This window comes from Schistocerca cancellata, chromosome 10, assembly GCF_023864275.1.
Source record: "Schistocerca cancellata isolate TAMUIC-IGC-003103 chromosome 10, iqSchCanc2.1, whole genome shotgun sequence".
NCBI classification, from domain to species: Eukaryota; Metazoa; Arthropoda; class Insecta; order Orthoptera; family Acrididae; genus Schistocerca; species Schistocerca cancellata.
The window spans coordinates 127,944,054-127,965,331 of record NC_064635.1 but is presented as its reverse complement, the minus strand read 5'-3'; the positions used below and the strand labels follow the sequence as shown (position 1 = coordinate 127,965,331).

The window sequence follows — 21,278 nt, the reverse complement described above, 5'->3', positions numbered from 1 at the left end:
TGCCATAGGTTAAACGGATATCAACTGCGTTTTTTAAATAGGAACCCATATTTTTATTACATATTCGTGTAGTATGTAAAGAAATATGAATGTTTTAGTTGGACCACTTTTTTCGCTTTCTAATAGATGGCGCTGTAATAGTCACAAACGTGTAACTACGTGGTATCACGTAACATTTCGCCAGTTCGGACGGTATTTGCTTCGTGATACATTACCCATGTTAAAACGGACCGTTTACCAATTGCGGAAAAGGGCGATATCGTGTTGATATATGGCTATTGTGATCAAAATGCCAAACGGGCGTGTGCTATGTATGCTGCTCGGTATCCTGGACGACATCATCCAAGTATCCGGACCGTTCGCCGGGAAGTTACGTTATTTAAAGAAACAAGAAGTGTTCAGCCACACGTCAAACGTCAACCACTACCTGCAACAAATGATGATGCGCAAGTTGGTGTTTTAGCTGCTGTCGCGGCTAATCCGCACATCAGTAGCAGACAAATTGCGCGAGAAACGGGAATCTCAAAAATGTCGGTGTTAAGAATGCTACATCAACATCGATTGCACCCGTACCATATTTCTATGCACCAGGAATTGCATGCCGACGACTTTGAACGCCGTGTAAAGTTCTGCCACTGGGCACAAGAGAAATTACGGGACGATGACAGATTTTCTGCACGCGTTCTATGTAGCGACGAAGCATCATTCACCAACAGCGGTCACGTAAAACGGCATAATATGCACTATTGGGCAACGAAAAATCCACGATTGGCTGCGACAAGTGGAACATCAGCGACCTTGGCGGGGTAATGTGTGGGAGGAGGAATAATTGGCCCCCATTTTATCAATGGCAATCTAAATGGTGCAATGTATGCTGATTTCCTACGTAATGTTCTACCAATGTTACTACAAGATGTTTCACTGCATGACAGAATGGCGATGTACTTCCAACATGATGGATGTGCGACAGAACGCTCGAGTGCGGTTGAAGCGGTACTGAGTAGAATATTTCATGACAGGTGGATTGGTCGTCGAAGCACCATACCATGGCCCGCACGTTCACCGGATCTGACGTCCCCGGATTTCTTTCTGTGGGGAAAGTTGAAGGATATTTGCTATCGTGATCCACCGACAATGCCTGACAACATGCGTCAGCGCATTGTCAATGCATGTGCGAACATTACGGAAGGCGAACTACACGCTGGTGAGAAGAATGTCGTTACACTTATTGCCAAATGCACTGAGGTTGACGGACATCATTTTGAGCATTTATTGCATTAATGTGGTATTTACAGGTAATCACGCTGTAACAGCATGCGTTCTCAGATATGATAAATTAACAAAGGTACATGTATCACAATGGAACAACCGAAATAAAATGTTCAAACGTACCTCGGTTCTGTATTAAGATTTAAAAAAACCTACCTGTTACCCACTGTTCGTGCAAAATTGTGAGCCATATGTTTGTGACTCTTATGGGGCCATCTATCACAAAGCGAAAAAAGTGGTCCAACTAAAACATTCATATTTCGTTACGTACCACACGAATATGTAATAAAAATGGGGGTTCCTACTGAAAAAAAACGCAGTTGATATCTGTTTGACCTGTGGCAGCGCCATCTAGCTATCCGGTTTCCCCCTTCAAGCTAGACAAGTTTCGTTCTTAGTAATTTTCTCGTTTGACGCTTATTTCGTGAGATATTTTGCCCGGTCACGATCGATGGACCACCCTGTATATATATACAGGGTGAAGCGAAATTCGCGTACTCGAGCTTCGCAGCGCGGCTTCTAACATGCCATCGATAAAAATATATCTGTCACAAAATTTCGTCCGGCGAGTACATCCGGCAAAAAAAGGACGTTAAAGAGTGACAATCTGACACTACTGTATAGTAAGTAACTCTGTCAAGACATTAGGTCATGCTGTAGAGTTGGTGCTGTGAATAGGGTTTTGGGTTAGCATGCAGGAGGTCAAGGGTTCGATCCTAGGATCAACAATATGTTTTTTATTTGGCAAATATAGTCCAAGTGGTACGGTATCTGATATGTTAATTGTCAGCAGCGATTGCAGCGGGTCCTTTGGAAAACATTTGCATTTACATACGACCTCTTAGAAATGGGACATTGCTCAGCTTTGAAAGATGCACTTTCCACTCCCTCTACTAGAAGCGAAACCTGTTTTCTTTGTACCCTCCTCTAATGATCACATAGATTAGTACCAACTATTACTCTTGCCTCGTTCAGATCCATTACATTTCGTTAGGACTTTACATTACCAGTACGACTAGTAACGTGTTTTGCGAATAATGTACAAACTCGGTTACTATTTGTATGTGTTATCACCATGGTCCTATTTGTTTCAACTGTCTACTTCTTGTTTGTCTAACCACGTATTTGTTGTGTTCAGCGTAACAAAATGTTGTAAATTTAGGGTACATGTGACATAAGAAACGGTATACATTGCAGTATGAAACGTCAGAATGAAATTAGCAAATAAAAAAAAATGCACCCTAACCCAGGATGAACCTCCTGCATACTAACCCAAAACTCTACCCACTGCGCCAACTATGCAGCACGATTGTAGTGTGTGGTCAGAGGTAGTTACCATACGTGTTGTTACAATGTTGCCACATTGCCACTCTTTAACGTCCTTTCTCTGCCGGATATACTCGTCAGACGAAATTTCGTGAGGGACATTTTTTTTTATCGCTGGCATGTGAGGAGTCGCGCTGCGAAGCCCGAGTGCGCGAATTTCGCTTCACACTGTATACCCTCCACTGCTCTTACTGCCACCTACCGTCTATGAGTGGTTACTGCACGTTTTCATCGAGTATAGGAGGTAGTGACATTAGTGTGATTGGACCGAGTAACTTTATGACTACCCTCTGTATTTGCGTCCCATCCGTATTACTCACAAGGGAACTTCCCCATCGCACCCCCCTCAGATATAGTTATAAGTTGGCACAGTGGATTGGCCTTGAAAAACTGAACACAGATCAAACGAGAAAACAGGAAGAAGTTGTGTGGAACTATGAAAAAAATTAGCAAAATATACAAACTGAGTAGTTCATGTGCAAGATAGGCAACATCAACGATACTCTGAGCCCAGGACCGCCGTGGTCCCGTGGTTGGCGTGAGCAGCTGCGGAACGAAAGGTCCTTGGTTCAAGTCTTCCCTCGAGTGAAAAGTCTACTTTGTTTATTTTCGCAAAGTTATGATCTGTCCGTTCGTTCATTGACGTCTCTGTTCACTGTAATAAGTTTAGTGTCTGTGTTTAGCGACCGCACCGCAAAACCGTGCGATTAATAGACGAAAGGACGTGCCTCTCCAATTGGGACCGAAAACATTTGATCGAAAGGTCATAGGTCAACCGATTCCTCCACAGGAAAACACGTCTGATATATTCTATACGACTCTGGTGACGGCATGTGCGTCACATGACAGGAATATGTTGTCGACCCACCTAACTTGTACACTTAGCGAATGGGTAAAAAGATTCTTCTACCTTGCCCGATTTAGGTTTTCTTGTGGATGTGATAATCAGTCCCAAAAAAGTGATGAAAACATAAGAGTTTGTCACATAAACTGCAACAAATGAATGCAACAGTTTCACAGTCGCACAGTTTTCCCTGTGCTCTGTCAAAACGTATGTTTTTAACGTTTTCAAATTGTCTGAAATAAAAAGTTATACTCTTCACTGGAGGGAAGACACGAACCAAGGACATTTCGTTCCACAGCTGCTCACGCTAACCACGGGACCACTGCGCTCCTGAGTTCACACTCTCCTTGATGTTGCCTATCTTGGGCATGGACTACTCAGTTTGTCTATTTTGCTTATTTTTTTCATAGTTCCACACAACTTCTTCCTGTTTTCTCGATTGATCTGTGTTCAGTTTTTCAAGACCTATCCACTGTGCCAACTTATAACTAAATCTGAGGGGGTTCGATGGGGAGGTTTCCTTGTCAGTACCCACCCCTAACGATTTCGCTGTTTGGTAAATTTACAGCCCTGCGGGAATACCGAACTGTTTCATCTAATAGAGTGCAGATCTATCGACACTCACGCATACCAACACCTGGCAACCCTCGAACAAGAACGCAGATCCTCCTAGCGCAATGCATTGCCGGTCAATGACGCTGATAAACGAACCACGTGACGGACAACTCAATTACCCTGATGCAATCCTGAGAGCTGTTAGCTAATGCACGGTTCGCACGATGCACGCACTGGGCGTGTGGTTAACCGATAGACCTCTGCGACGTGTAGGCGTAATCAGCCGCAGATAAAATCTGACCCACTTCCCGCACTTGTGTTTACGTGCGCTGAAGTGTCACACTGCGTTCGCGTCGTATCGTACAACAACAAGCAGATGCATTTTTCTCGCCTAGGCCGAGTTTCATCGACCTGTTAGTATTTCAGCTCTCCCTCATCACCGCTTCCTTCTCTTATCCTAAAGATGCCATAGTTTTCTTGTTATCTGCCCCTCTTATATCAGGTCTCACTTTTATTTTGTTTGCTGCTCTAGAACTAAGCAAGCGTCTTGTACCTCGAGAACCATATACCGAGGAGCACATCTACATCCACATCTACGTCCATACTACGCAAGCCACCTGACGGTGTGTGGCGGAGGGTACCTTGAGTACCTCTATCGGTTCTCCATTCTATTCCAGTCTCGTATTGTTCGTGGAAAGAAGGATTGTCGGTATGCCTCTGTGTGGGCTTTAATCTCTCTGATTATATCCTCGTTGTCTCTTCGCGAGATATACGTAGGAGGGAGCAATATACTGCTTGACTCCTCGGTGAAGGTATGTTCTCGAAACTTCAACAAAAGCCCGTACCGAGCTACTGAGCGTCTCTCCTGCAGAGTCTTCCACTGGAGTTTATCTATCATCTCCGTAAAGCTTTCGCGATTACTAAATGATCCTGTAACGAAGCGTGCTGCTCTCCGTTGGATCTTCTCTATCTCTTCTATCAACCCTATCTGGTGCGGATCCCACACCGCTGAGCAGTATTCAAGCAGTGCGCGAACAAGTGTACTGTAACCTACTTCCTTCGTTTTCGGATTGCATTTCCTTAGGATTCTTCCAATAAATCTCAGTCTGGCATCTGGTTTACCGACGATCAACTTTATACGATCATTCCATTTTAAATCACTCCTAATGCGTACTCCCAGATAATTGATGGAATTAACTGCTTCTAGTTGCTGCTATATTGTAGCTAAATGATAAGGGATCTTGAAATTTCTTGGTTGTTCTTTTAATCTACTGACTGATTTTAGAAGTATATGACTGACCCACACTAGAGACAGCCATTGTTTTGTGTAGTCTTCGTAAATATTACGAGTTCTACATATTTAATGCACTACAAAGTTGAAGTAGATCGGGAGGTCTTTCTACCATGTAATACGTGGTATTTGCAAATGGAATGAGTTTCTTTAGTGTCTCGAAAACTTTTCCTGCATCGAAAATCTAGATTTGTTTTTGAAATTTGACTCCTCCTCGAATCAAGTAAAACTCAGCGACCATACTTATTTCGATTAATGAAAGAAGGTACAGCAATCAGTCGCAGTTTGTGTTTAGTGTAACAGATCTGAATTTTGGTCACCGGGTAACCATCTTCAGGGCTAGAGGTAATACAGGAACGAATTAAAATGCAATCACATACATGTTAACACTAACGAACCAAAGTACAGTTGCATAAATTTATACAGTTGTACTTTGGTGTTAACATGCGTTCTATTATGTTTTAGTTGGTTCTTGTATTACCTCTAGGACTGAAGTCGATCACCCAGTGACCAACATTTAGATTTGCTGCAGTAAACACTGGTTGCGGCATTGCTGTACCTTCTCTCACCTATGGAAATTAGTGTTGCCAAACCACTTGGTGGAGTGTAGCGTAGAGTACTTTCGGCATTTGTATCGTTTTTTCCCATTTCCTGTTATCCCGTCTCCGCTGAAATCGCGATAAATTTGTAACAGTTATACCTGTGACGTAGTGCGGCCGTCCATCGCAGCTAGGTGAAAAAAGTGTTAAAGTAAGTTGACGACACTCTTATCGAATTTCCCTGAACTCTGGGCTTTCGCAGTTAAACGTAAACTAACACTATCTCTATTCTCGCATGCCATGTATGAAATCACGGCTGTATTTGAATCCGTTTCAAATTTGCGATCGCGAGGATGCAATGCGATCGCACCTTGTTCACACTCCACCCGTATTACGTCAAGGAGCTGTCGTATTTCATGCAACTGTACTTACCATACTTACGATTGTTCATTGTAACCAAGGGGCACTGGTATATAAATTGTTTCATAGATTCCCGATGTAATAAAAAAGCATAAAATTTCAGTTTATTTTATACATTAATCACTAGAATGACCTATATTTAATAAAAATGAATGCATATCATTTAACGTCTGAGGGGCTAACAGTACTACTGGTACAAGTTACTTGAATCTAAATACACATTTTGTAAGCAAAATTGTAGATCTGTTCTGAGCAAAAGAAGTACAAGCGATTTCCTCCTTATAGCTGCACTCTGTGACGATGAAATTTAAGCTCCAAGTCAGTGTCTGCACTGCATTTAGAATACAACTAGTACAGGTAAAACTGCGGACAAAAAATGGTTCAAATGGCTCTGAGGACTATGGGACTTAACATCTACGGTCATCAGCCCCCTAGAACTTAGAACTACTTAAACCTAACTTACCTGAGGGCAGGACACAACACCCAGTCATCACGAGGCAGAGAAAAATTGCGGACAGAAGGACAATTACTGTTATCTATAACGAAGTTTCTAGCACGCATCTTTTTAAAGCACAGCAATAGGCTAATGTGAATGCTTTTAAAGGTAATTGTAATAGCACTTAGTGCATGTTTAAACGGGTCAGTTTTGAAATGCTGCATGTATATCGTGAGGCAAGATCAACATTCGGACACTATAGATCACAAGGTCCTCGACCCTGGCCATATACAGTATACGGTATACGGAAATTGATAAGGATTTAGGTCTGTCTGAAAAGGCAAAAGACACACTTCAAATATGTACTTGTTCCGTAAGACAGGATATGAGCAGCGAAGGAGTTCAGGAGAAAGCTTTCTATAGTGGAAGTGAAAACGGAAAACTTTCTTTCAGTTGAAGCAATGGAAGCCATAGCAAAGGAAATGTTGCTACGGACATAGAAGGAAACAAAACAAAATGGAAGAATATCAGGTGTAAGTGAATCAGCAAAGAAAACCCTCTAATAGTGCAGTTCAAGTATTCACTAAACCGTGATCTTGAGTTGAAAGAAGAGGATTTTAAAAGGCTCAATATTAGTCCTCCTTCAATTTCTCTTCTACAGTCATTGCATCAAGATGAGTTTGAAATAAAATATGATAAGGGGAAAAATCTTCAGGAAATAGAGAACAACATGCCTCCATTTTATCTTGAGTCTGTGACAATATATCCCATTCCCAGACGGAACTTACCATGGGTGTGAGAAGAAAGAGTGTAGAAAGAAGAGAATGTTGTTAAAGAAGTGGTTGAGGAAGACTGAAAAATGCACAACACAATTATACAGTATCACTAGTGTAACCCAAGAAGGAAAGTCTTCAATAGATACCACAGAAGGGAATGGTTATGGTTCTATAAGTATCGCCTATGATTATAGAAAGCGTCTATCAATAATCTCTTCTATGTGTTGGAATCACACAAACATATTTTCGTTTTGCTGTTAACCTATTGTTTTTAACTTTGTCGTATTCATTCTGCTTTTATTCCTAACCTAACCTTATTTTATAATAAATAGGTACAGTACTACGTGTATTATGCGTGTCGTACCAAAAGAAAATCTTCAAAATATAGCACAGTTCATAAAATGTTTTGTACCTTTTTTATTGTAAAAAGTTTTAAATCGCAAGGAGTATAAGTATTTTTAACATATTATAAAAAAAATAATGAAAGGACATTACAATCCCCAAACATGCCTACAACTATACTCAGACTAACTGAACATCAGGAGTAAATATCTAATGTTGTCTTGTATTGTATTGTATGTTAACCGGGGGCCTAGAAACGACGGAGAGGCTCCGTCCCCACCGCAGCCGCAGTGGTCCACAACCCCACGACGACTACCGCAGTCCACTTCATTCCTCCCCCGCCCCACACCGAACCACTCTTTAAGGGTTACTGTGCGCTTCGGCCACCGGTGGACCCCCACCCCCCAGGGAACGTCTCACACCAGACGAGTGTAACCCCTTTGTTTACGTGGTAGAGTAATGGTGGTGTACGCGTACGTGGAGAACTTGTTTGCGCAGCAATCGCCGTCATAGTGTAGCTGAGGTGGAATACATCTACATCCACATTTATACTCCGCAAGCCACCCAACCGTGCGTGGCGGAGGGTACTTTACGTGCCACTGTCATTACCTCCCTTTCCTGTTCCAGTCGCGTATGGTTCGCGGGAAGAACGACTGCCGGAAAGCCTCCGTGCGCGCTCCAATCTCTTTGATTTTACATTCGTGGTCTCCTCGGGAGGTATAAGCAGGGGAAAGCAATATATTCGATACCTCATCCAGAAACGCACCCTCTCAAAACCTGGCCAACAAGCTACACCGCGATGCAGAGCGCCCCTCTTGCAAAGTCTGCCACTTGAGTTTGCTAACATCTCCGCAACGCTATCACGCTTACCAAACAAATCTGTGACGAAACGTGCCTCTCTTCTTTGGATCTTCTCTATCTCCTCCGTCAACCCGACCTGGTACGGACCCCACACTGATGAACAATAGTCAAGTATAGGTCGAACGAGTGTTTTGTAAGCCACCTGCTTTGTTGATGGACTAAATTTTCTAAGGATTCCCCCGATGAATCTCAACCTGGCACCCGCGTTACCAACAATTAATTTTATATGATCATTCTGCTTCAAACCGTTCCGTACGCATACTCCCAGATGTTTTATAGAAGTAACTGCTACCAGTGTTTGTTCCGCTATCATATAATCATACAATAAAGGATCCTTCTTTCTATGTATTCGTAATACATTACATTTGTCTATGTTAAGGGTCAGTTGCCACTCCCTGCACCAAGTGCCTATCCGCTGCTGATCTTCCTGCATTTCGCTACAATTTTCTAATGCTGCAACTTCTCTGTATACTACAGCATGATCTGCGAAAAGCCGCATGGAACTTCCGAAACTATCTACTAGGTCATTTATATGTATTGTGAAAAGCAATGGTCCCATAACACTCCCCTGTGACACGCCAGAGGTTACTTTAACGTCTGTAGACGTTTCTCCATTGAGAACAACATGCTGTGTTCTGTTTGCTAAAAACTCTTCAATCCAGCCACACAGCTGTCTGACATTCCGTAAGCTCTTAGTTTGTTAATAGGCGACAGTGCGGAACTGTATCGAATGCCTTCCGGAAGTCAAGGAAAATGGCATCTACCTGGGAGCCTGTATCTAATATTTTCTGGGTCTCATGAACAAATAAAGCGAGTTGGGTGTCACACGATCGCTGTTTCCGGAATCCATGTTGATTCCTACAGAGTAGATACTGGGTTTCCAGAAGTGACATGATACGCGAGCAAAAAACATGTTCTAAAGTTCTACAACAGATCAATGTCAGAGATATAGGCAGCCCGCGTGCGCAGTTTTATGACGGCTAATTCCCTGATCATCAGCGCCTTATACAAGAACAGAACGAGATCGTTCAAGACCGTAGTGCGTAATGGTTGGCAACACTGCACTACACATGATAGTGGTCCCACCGTATCCTTGTAAGATAATGATGTTAGTTCTTAGATGTCAATTACGGAGATAACTCCTAACTTGTCCTTCGAACCGGTTGTTATTTCTCGAGTCTGTTAATTACATATCCGCAATTAAATATCCGTTTTTCAGAAGCCTTCAAAATATTACACGAAATAAATTTTACTTGCGTAAAACGTAGATTTACTACAAATACGTGAGCAGAATACATTATATTATTTCATCTGCTATCTTGTTCGAACGCCTCTACATTTCATCGTCAGTTTTTCTCTGATTTCTAACACCGAAGTCATTCCGCGACTTAGATGCGGGTGGATACGTTACGTGCTCGCATCTACTTGGAAACTATGCCGCTTCTGAATCGCTCCAGGTGCATATTCGTAGATAATTTACAATTGTGTTTCCAGTGATTAGCCAAAGAATAGTATTCCGTTCGGCTGTTTTTTGTTCTAACTGAACCGGTGTGGCCGGTGCTGTGACCGAGCGGTTCTAGGCGCTTCAGTCTGGAACCGCGCGAACGCTACCATCGCAGGTTCGAATCCTGCCTCGGACATGGATGTGTGTGATGTCCTTAGGTTAGTTAGGTTTAAGTAGTTCTAACAAGGGAACCTCCCCATCGCACCCCCGTCAGATTTAGTTATAAGTTTGCACAGTGGATAGGCCTTGAAAAACTGAACACAGATCAATCGAGAAAACAGGAAGAAGTTGTGTGGAACTATGAAAAAAATGAGCAGAATATACAAACTGAGTAGTCTATGTGCAAGATAGGTAACATCAAGGATAGTCTGAGCCCAGGAGTGCCGTGGTCCCGTGGTTGGCGTGAGCAGCTGCGGAACGAAAGGTCCTTGGTTCAATTTTTCCCTCGAGTGAAAAGTCTACTTTGTTTATTTTCGCAAAGTTATGATCCGTCCGTTCGTTCATTGACGTCTCTGTTCACTGTAATAAGTTTAGTGTCTGTGTTTTGCGACCGCACCGCAGAACCGTGCGATTAGTAGACGAAAAGACGAGCCTCTCCAATGGGCACCGAAAACATTTGATCGCAAGGTCATAGGTCAACCGATTCCTTCACAGGAAAACACGTCTGATATATTCTATACGACACTGGTGACGGCATGTGCGTCACATGACAGGAATATGTTGTCGACCCACCTAACTTGTACACTAGGCGAATGGGTAAAACGATTTTTCTACCTTGCCCGATTTAGGTTTTCTTGTGGCTGTGATAATCACTCCCGAGCAACTGGGTCGCCACAATACGCCAGTCACTACTCTTGAGGAACTGTGGTATCGTGTTGAGGCTGCATGGGCAGCTATACCTGTACACCACATCCGAGCTCTGTTTGACTCAATGCTCAGGCGTATCAAGGCCGTTATTACGGCCAGAGGTGGTTGTTCTGGGTACTGATTTCTCAGGATCTATTCACCCAAATTGCCTGAAAATGTAATCACATGACAGTTCTAGTATAATTTAATTGTCCGATGAATACCTGTTTATCATCTGCATTTCTTCTTGGTGTAGTAATTTTAATGGCCAGTAGTGTACTTTGTTGAAATAAGACAGTCTTTTTTTATTTGCTGCAAATGACGCGTTTCCCCCTTTTAGGGAATCATCAGATTGGCGTAGAAACCTATATTCGTCCACTGATATGCACACATGCCATTAAGATAAAATTTTACAGGCAACCATCGTCCTATTGTCATAGTTCCTTATAAAATCTTGTCTTAATGGCATATGTAGCCATTAATGGACGAATGTTGGTTTTTCACATTAATTTTTACGCCAATCTGGCGATGCCTCAAAAGGACGAAACGCATCATTTCCTGGAAATAAAAAACATTTTGCAACCGAGACTGTCTTATTTCACGAAATTCGTAATCGGTTGCTGTACCAGGTGTAGAATATGGAATGGAACGAATTTTACTCCTGGAAATACTTTGAGGTGAACGACTCGTTTTTTTTTTTTATTTTTATTTACACGTCAAGTTCTGTGGGACCAAATTGAGGACCAAATCTCAAAGGTCATGGAACGTGTCAGTACATGAAATTACAACATAAAAGTAATAACAGATAAAAATAAGTGTTCACGAACCCGAAAAAAGTCAGTCCATATGTTTAAGTAAACGCAATCAATAATACAATAGCACTCCGTCTTCAGGTCACAAGTGGTCCATCGGGACAATCCGACCGCCGTGTCATCCTCAGATGAGGATGCGGATAGGAGGGGCGTGTGGTGAGCACACCGCTCTCCCGGTCGTTATGATGGTTTTCTTTGACCGGAGCCGCTACTATTCAGTCGCGTAGCTCCTCAGTTAACATCAAGAGGCTGAGTGCACCCCGAGAAATGGCAACAGCACATGGCGGCCCGGATGGTCGCCCATCCAAGTGCTGGCCACGCCCGACAGCGCTTAACTTCGGTGAACTGACGGGAACCGGTGTATCCACTGTGGCAAGGCCGTTGCCAACAATACAATAAGAATCAGCTTAATTTTTCAAGGAACTCCTCGACAGAATAGAAGGAGTGACTCATGAGGAAACTCTTCAGTTTCGATTTGAAAGCGCGTGGATTACTGCTAAGAGTTTTGAATCCGAGTGGTAGCTTATTGAAAATGGATGGAGCGGTATACCGCACACCTTTTGGCACAAGAGTTAAATGAGTCCGATCCAGATTGAGGTTTGATTTCTGCCAAGTGTTGACTGAGTGAAAGCTGCTTATTCTTGGGAATATTGGACGATGGTGATGAGTTGGCTGTAAGCGGGACGGGGACGATATTGCTGGAGTCTGCCTCCAGCTGACAAAGAAGCTAGTGGTCCGCGCCAGGTGGGACAAAAAGCGGCCAGCCCGGCGCTGTGAGCTGCGCGCCGTGTCCGTGACCGCCTCCAGGGTTCCAGACGTAACACCGCGCCTCTCTCTGCCCCACTCCAGCTCCAGCTGGAGCACAAATGTCGAGGCCGTAGTCTCCTCGCTCTCCAGCTGGTCGCCTTTTTCTACGGGTCAGCGTTGTACCGCGGCCAACTCGGACGCTTACCGACTCCAGTGCAAACACGTGGCTGCCAATACAGCCTCCGATTCAGTCCCACACTAACGTGTTCTAACGAAAGTACACCATCATAGACGAAGGTGTCGTCCTGAGTGCCCCAAGGAAGTGTGATAGCACCACTCTTGTTCTCTGCGCACTGAAAGGTAGGGAACGAAGTGCCGGAAGAGGAAGTGGCCGAGCCGGGAAGGAACGACATTCCCCCAAAACAAACCAATACTTCGTTTGCTCAGGCCAGCACTGTAGGCAAAGATCGCAACAACAAAAGGAATTGTAATGAAATGAACACCCTCAGCTGCTTACAGGCGTTGACATACGTCAACGGGGACAGATGAAAATGTGTATCCCGACCAGGACGCGAACACGGGATATCCTGCTTACATGGCAGACGCTCTATCCATCTGAGCCACTGAGGACACAGAGGATAGCGCGACTGCAGGGATTTGTCGCTGTCACGCCTCCCTCGAAACCCACATTCTCAACGTACTGTCTTCGCCGACTAGGGAAAACAGACAAGTCAGCCGTAGCGGAACATGCCCTTCAGTCGGGTGATCACGTAGTGAAATTTTCTGAAACTGGAGTTTTATTTACTATGACGCACTAATATCCACAGCTATATAGAGAAGCCATCGAAATATATAAACATGGGGATAATTTTAACAGAAAAGAAGAAACCATGAAACTCAGCGATATATGGACAGTGGCGCTACAGAACCGATGAGAAGTTTTTATCTTTGACGTACTACGATCGATAGTTATATTTAATCCTTGACAAGGTTTATCTTGCTGTCACGTGAAATCCAGACCACGCCCACTTTCCATGGTATTTAGGCCGCTCTTCGACGTCCGACTCGTTTCCCAAGGTGGCTTCCATCAACTCCCCCTCCCGAATGATGCACTCTCTCCCTCCATTTATCCCTCCTATCAACTCTGATCCTCACGCCCCCTCCTTTCCTCCATCCTTTTCTTCGGTTCCCTCTCCCCCCCTTCCATCCTCTTTTTTTTCTCCACCTACCCTCTGTCTGCCCCCCTTCTCACCCCCGAGTCCTTTTGCATTTCTCTCCTCTGCCTTTTCCCATTCCCTCTCGCGTCTGCCCTGCCCCTCCCTCCCTTATGAGTCCTTTCCCTCCTTGGTTCCCCCTCCCCTTTCTTGTTTTCCTCTCCTCCCTCTTTGTCTTTCCCCCTCCTCCAGGTCCACACCCCCCCCCCCCCCTCACATCTGCCTTTGGCTCGGGAGTGTCATCTTTTTGCCACCATTTTAGTGCAGTGTTTACAGTGAGTGTTCAGTATTGTGTGTCTTTTCCGAAGAGTTGCGAACGGCCATCATACTGTCAATGGGTGTGATTTTTATATCTCTTGCAAACAGATACCAGACTGTCGCCATGTTTTTTAATTGTCTGTCTACTATGTTACCTGTCTGCATCCTGTATAGTTTTATTCGCTTTGCCAAACCCTTTCCTTTATGTTTTAAAGTTTCCCCAATTTTCCGCCGTTTTACAATTTAAGTCCCCGTTTCATCGCCTGCTTTTATTGTTTCTTAACTTCTCCTTACATTTTAAAAAGTCTGTAGACTGTAGAGCAGCGTAATAAGCTGCTGCCAGTCCGCCCCCTTGGGGGGGGGGGGGGGAATCGAAATACAATAAAAAGTCCGACCAGTCAGTCGGCAAGACTCAGCACAACCACGAGCACCTTCGAAGAAGTCCAACGTAGATTTGGACGAAACGTCAGGGATAAAAGAGTTTCATGGACTACGGCAATACAACCCGGAAGAATTCTCGGCAGTTTCAAAAAATTAGAATCAGTAGGAGACTACTGGTGATTTTTTGTAACATTCAACCACTTTTTACTTTTCGAGAGAAACAGCGAATTGTGTACGGACTGAGTTTTGTTTTATTCGCCTATTTAATTTAGTGTGTTCATTCTACATATCTTAAAACTGAGAGAGTCGAAAATTTTTGTCAGTCTTTGATCGATTGCTACGTTTATTACAGAAAATAATAGGAATAAAATAACCGAAAATCGTTTATATCAGAATCTGGTTATTTTTATCGATCAGGTTAAATTGGCGTGAGAAAAGAACGATATAGACGAAAACCTGTTGTTCCAGCGATAAACGCCACCGGGCTGCGCTCCTATGCGACACATCCTTCATGACTGTCCTCTGCGTAGTGCGTGGTGGTTATACTCGTCGTAAAATACGATCGCCGGTAGTTAAACGAAACCTGAGACTTGTCCCGTTTTACGGCGCAACTGCACAGCGCAGAGAGAGGCTACCCAGCATATGTACTCACCAAGTTTTAACGCGAAATATGACTCACAGCTGATGTAAGATCTGGAGCAACGGCGATACCAAGGTGAAGCAAAGTGAGCAGCGCGCAAAACGACGAAAATGGCCCACTTCTCATATTTTCCGTGATACCTACTAGCAATGGCGAACTTAATTTCTCCTGTGTCCAGTAGAGCTGAGTGAGTTCGTTTCGCGCTTTTCAACATTTACTTCCTGTGCAGTCCGGACTCGTTTCCAATGCATACCAGACAAAAATACATCGATGAAAGTGAAAGGTGTTGCACACGTGGGCCAGTCCGATATGTATCAAACTGTGTCGAGATGTTCGTCACACAACGGGTATTGGTGAATGATGATAGTCATTGCATTGGTTGTGGTACAGGAGCAAACTACACTACTGGTCATTAAAATTGCATAGAGCATTCACACAAGGCTGGCGCCGGTGGCGACTGTTACAACGTGCTGATATGAGGAAAATTTCCAAGCCAGCCGGTGTGGCTGTGCGGTTCTAGGCGCTTCAGTCTGGAACCACGTGACCGCTACGGTCGCAGGGTCAAAACCTGCCTCGGGCACGGATGTGTGTGATGTCCATAGGTTAGTTAGGTTTAAGTAGTTGTAAGTTCTAGGGGACTGATGACCTCAGATGATAAGTCCCATACTGAACAGAGCCATTTGAAACATTTTTGAACCAAAGTTTACATACGACTTCTCATACACAAACAACAGTTGACCGGCGTTGCCTGGTGAAACGTTGTTGTGATTCCTCGTGTAAGGAGGAGAAATGGGTACCATCACGTTTCCGACTCTGATAAAGGACGGAGTGTAGCCTATCGCGATTGCGGTTTATCGGTATCGCGACATAGCTGCTCGCGCTCGTCGAGATCCAATGACTGTTAGCAGAATATGGAATCGGTGGGTTCAGGAGGGTAATACGGAACGCCATGCTGGATCCCAACGGCCTCGTATCACTAGCAGTCGAGATGACAGGCATCTTATTGGATCGTGCAGCCACGTCTCTATCCGTGAGTCAACAGATGGGGACGTTTGCAATACAACAACCATCTGCACGAACAGTTCGACGACGTTTCTAGCAGCATGGACTATCAGCTCGAAGACCATGGCTGTGGTTACCCTTGACGCTGCATCACAGACAGGTATGCGCCTGCGATGGTGTACTCAACGACGAACGTGGGTGGACGAATGGCAAAACGTCATTTTTTCGGATGAATCCAGGTTCTGATTACATCATCATGATGGTCGCATCCGTGTCTGGCGACATCGCGGCGAACGCACATTGGAAGCGTGTATTAGTCATCGCCATACTGGCGTATGACCCGGCGTGTTGGTATGGGGTGCCATTGGTTACACGTCTCGGTCACCTCTTGTTCGCATTGACGACACTTTTCACAGTGGACGTTACATTTCAGATGTGTTACGACCCGTGGCTCTACCCTTCATTCGATTCCAGCGAAACCCTACATTTCAGCAGGATAATGCACGACCGCATGTTGCAGGTCCTGTAGGGCCATTCTGGATACAGAAAAGTTCGACTGCTGCCCAGGCCAGCACGTTCTCCAGATCTCTCACCAACTGAAAACGTGTGGTCAATGGTGGCCGCCAATCACTACTCTTGATGAACTGTGGTATCGTGTTGAAGCTGCATGGGCAGCTGTACCTGTACCAGCAATCCAAGCTCTGTTTGGCTCAATGCCTAGGTGTATCAAGGCCGTTATTACGGCCAGAGGTGGTTGTTCTGGGTACTGATTTCCCAGGATCTATACACCCAAACTGCGTGAAAAAGTAATCACATGTCAGTTCTAGTATAATATACACTCCTGGAAATTGAAATAAGAACACCGTGAATTCATTGTCCCAGGAAGGGGAAACTTTATTGACACATTCCTGGGGTCAGATACATCACATGATCACACTGACAGAACCACAGGCACATAGACACAGGCAACAGAGCATGCACAATGTCGGCACTAGTACAGTGTATATCCACCTTTCGCAGCAATGCCGGCTGCTATTCTTCCATGGAGACGATCGTAGAGATGCTGGATGTAGTCCTGTGGAACGGCTTGCCATGCCATTTCCACCTGGCGCCTCAGTTGGACCAGCGTTCGTGCTGGACGTGCAGACCGCGTGAGACGACGCTTCATCCAGTCCCAAACATGCTCAATGGGGGACAGATCCGGAGATCTTGCTGGCCAGGGTAGTTGACTTACACCTTCTAGAGCACGTTGGGTGGCACGGGATACATGCGGACGTGCATTGTCCTGTTGGAACAGCAAGTTCCCTTGTCGGTCTAGGAATGGTAGAACGATGGGTTCGGTGACGGTTTGGATATACCGTGCACTATTCAGTGTCCCCTCGACGATCACCAGTGGTGTACGGCCAGTGTAGGAGATCGCTCCCCACACCATGATGCCGGGTGTTGGCCCTGTGTGCCTCGGTCGTATGCAGTCCTGATTGTGGCGCTCACCTGCACATCGCCAAACACGCATACGACCATCATTGGCACCAAGGCAGAAGCGACTCTCATCGCTGAAGACGACACGTCTCCATTCGTCCCTCCATTCACGCCTGTCGCGACACCACTGGAGGCGGGCTGCACGATGTTGGGGCGTGAGCGGAAGACGGCCTAACGGTGTGCGGGACCGTAGCCCAGCTTCATGGAGACGGTTGCGAATGGTCCTCGCCGATACCCCAGGAGCAACAGTGTCCCTAATTTGCTGGGAAGTGGCGGTGCGGTCCCCTACGGCACTGCGTAGGATCCTACGGTCTTGGCGTGCATCCGTGCGTCGCTGCGGTCCGGTCCCAGGTCGACGGACACGTGCACCTTCCGCCGACCACTGGCGACAACATCGATGTACTGTGGAGACCTCACGCCCCACGTGTTGAGCAATTCGGCGGTACGTCCACCCGGCCTCCCGCATGCCCACTATACGCCCTCGCTCAAAGTCCGTCAACTGCACATACGGTTCACGTCCACGCTGTCGCGGCATGCTACCAGTGTTAAAGACTGCGATGGAGCTCCGTATGCCACGGCAAAGTGGCTGACACTGACGGCGGCGGTGCACAAATGCTGCGCAGCTAGCGCCATTCGACGGCCAACACCGCGGTTCCTGGTGTGTCCGCTGTGCCGTGCGTGTGATCATTGCTTGTACAGCCCTCTCGCAGTGTCCGGAGCAAGTATGGTGGGCCTGACACACCGGTGTCAATGTGTTCTTTTTTCCATTTCCAGGAGTGGATTTATCCAATGAATACCCGTTTATCATCTGCATTTCTTCTTGGTGTGGCAATTTTAATGGCCAGTAGTGTAGATACGTGTTTCGAAGATTTACTGATCTTCAAAGTAGTCACCAGCGTTGAGTATAACCCGTTGCCACGGATGTGGAAGTCGTAGGATACTCTTAGCAGTGCTAGTTGTGTTGACAGTTCGAACGGCGCGGTCTATTGCACGACAAATTTGTAGCAGTTCTGAAGCGAATGCCGTGAAGTGTTTTCTTCAGTTTAGAAATCGAGTTGAACTTACGAGGGCTTACGTCCGAGGAGTGCAGTATGTGGTATAGCACTTAGCAGCCCCATCAGTCAAACAAATCAGTAACAGCTTACACTGTACGTGCTAGAGCATTGTCCTGCAAAGTAATGGTCAAGCCCTGCACAAAGTGTCATCACTTCTGTGTGTGATTAGGGCCATCAGACTTTCTCTTACATCGCACCAAAGTGTCGCACATACCGCACCTTTTTTACATTACAACTACCTAATAAATATCTTTTTTTAATATGATAAATAGTATTAAAATGATTTAAATATCTCTACTGCAGTGTGAGTAAACATTATATTCAACGTCTGAGATGAATAGTCCAGTTGGGAATAAGTGCATAGATAAGGGATTTTAATGTTTTAACTTAGATTTATTGCACTGAAGATGGCCATACAGCGACCGAAATCTGGATATTGAATAAACATTATTTGCGACTGACTGCTATACTACTTGAAATAAAATATACATTCGCTGGGTTCAACTGCTTCTCCGTGGAATCAAACCCGATAAACTGTTTTATATGTTTTATCATTAAGGACCACTATGTAACGCAATTTGTATTTTTTATCACTGTTTGCTTCAGATAAGAATAAAAAAAAATCCTTTTCTCCGTCCAGCCAAAACACTGTAGGTAGAAGTTACGACGCCCGAGAGGATCTGGCTTCAGCAGGGCAAACGTACGAGACGCGTTCAAAAAGTGAAGGGCATTTTCTAATTACTCGTGTCGTATTGGCCTCTGTCGCGAGATTTCCCCATCGTTGTCTTGGAAGATGTCACTAAAAAGTATCTGCTCACTGTTAACCTTGCCGGATAGTTAGTCTGTTCTTATCTGTCAAAACGATTTTAGATGTTTTGGTACTATCGGCGATTATGTATTTTGTATAAAGGTGGATGCGTGAATGTCCATAAAATTTTGGTATAAGAAAGGCATAAAGTGCAAAAACTTTTAGAGATGTTAAACAGTGATTTTGTTGAGAGTAATCAACATCTATATGGATACTCTGCAAATCACAATTAAGTGCCTGGCACAGGGTTCATCGAACCACCTACACAATTCTCTATTATTCCAATCTCATATAGCCGCCGAGAGAACGAACACCTAATCTTTCCGTGCTAACTCTGATTTCCCTTATTTTATCATGGTGATCGATTCTCCTATGTAGGTCGGCGTCCACAAAATATTTACGCATTCGGAGGAAAAAGTTGGTGACTGGAAATTCATAATAAATGAGAAGATTCCTCCGCAATGTAAAATGCCTTTGTTTTAAAGATGCCCATCCTAAATCCTGTTTTATTTCAGTTACACTTTTCACGATAATACGGAACGCGCTGTCCTTCTATAAACTTTTTCGATGTATTCCTTCAATCCTATCTGGTAAGGTTCCCACACCGCGCAGTGGTATTCTAAAAGACGACGGACAAGCAGAGTGTAGGCAATCTTTTTAGTAGGTCTGTTACATTTTCTAAGTGTCCTGCCAACAAAACGTAGTCTTTGGTTTGCCTTCCCACAACATTTTCTATGTGTTCCTTACAATTTAAGTTGTTCGTAATTGTAGCTCCTACGTGTTTGGTTGAATTTACGGCCTTTACATTTGACTCCTTTATCGTCTAACCCAAGTTTAACGTACTCGTTTTAGCACTCACGTGGATGACCACACGCTATTCGTTATTTGCGGTCAATTTCCAATTTTCGCACCATGCAGATATCTTTTCTAAATCGTGCTGCAATTTGTTTCGATTTTCTGGTGACTTGACTAGTCGATAAACGGCAGCGTCGTCTGCAAACAACCTGATATGAGTAAAACAAGCTTTGACGAGCGGTATAATCGTTTCGAAGAAGGCCGTGAATACGCTGATGGTGACGAGTTCCCTGAGCGCTCCGCCACTTCATCAACCGATCATGAATGATCGCACACAATCAGAGAAGTCGCTGTTTCTGCTTGATTTGGGTACGAAAATAGGAAGGTCATCATCTTTTTTCATCTTTTTTTTTTTAGATATAGATTTCCGTTGATAATGCAGGTGCAGCTATTAACAGTGCGTTGTAAGCAGTCTTGTAAGCTGAACGTAATTATAACGACACATATTTAAATCTAACTTAGGAATGTACACGCATTAGTCCATCTCTATTGTTCGTACATGCCTGATTGGAATATGTGTCGTTATAACCACGTTCAGTTTACATGACTGTATCTACATCTAACATCTACATCAATACTCCGCAAGCCACCTGACGGTGTGTGGCGGAGGGTACCTTGAGTACCTCTATCGGTTCTCCCTTCTATTCCAGTCTCGTATTGTTCGTGGAAAGAAGGATTGTCGGTATGCCTCTGTGTGGGTTCTAATCTCTCTGATTTTATCCTCGTGGTCTCTTCGCGAGATATACGTAGGAGGGAGCAATATACTGTTTGACTCCTCGGTGTAGGTATGCTCGTACCGATCTACTGAGCGTCTCTCCTGCAGAGTCTTCCACTGGAGTTTATCTATCATCTCCGTAACGCTTCCGCGATTACTAAATGATCCTGTAACGAAGCGCGCTGCTCTCCGTTGGATCTTCTCTATCTCTTCTATCAACCCTATCTAGTACGGATCCCACACTGCTGAGCAGTGTTCAAGCAGTGGGCGAACAAGCGTACTGTAACCTACTTCCTTTGTTTT

The 21,278-nt window shown here is 44.6% G+C and overlaps 1 protein-coding gene and 1 pseudogene across 2 annotated transcripts in view; one reads left to right on the top strand and one right to left on the bottom strand.

Annotated features, from left to right (window-relative positions):
* The window catches only part of LOC126106348 (arylalkylamine N-acetyltransferase 1-like), a 239,358-nt gene that overhangs the window by 165,369 nt on the left and 52,711 nt on the right, over positions 1–21,278 (top strand). The gene's annotated exons all lie outside the window — the stretch shown is intronic.
* On the bottom strand, positions 12,090–12,207 carry LOC126106964 (5S ribosomal RNA; annotated as a pseudogene).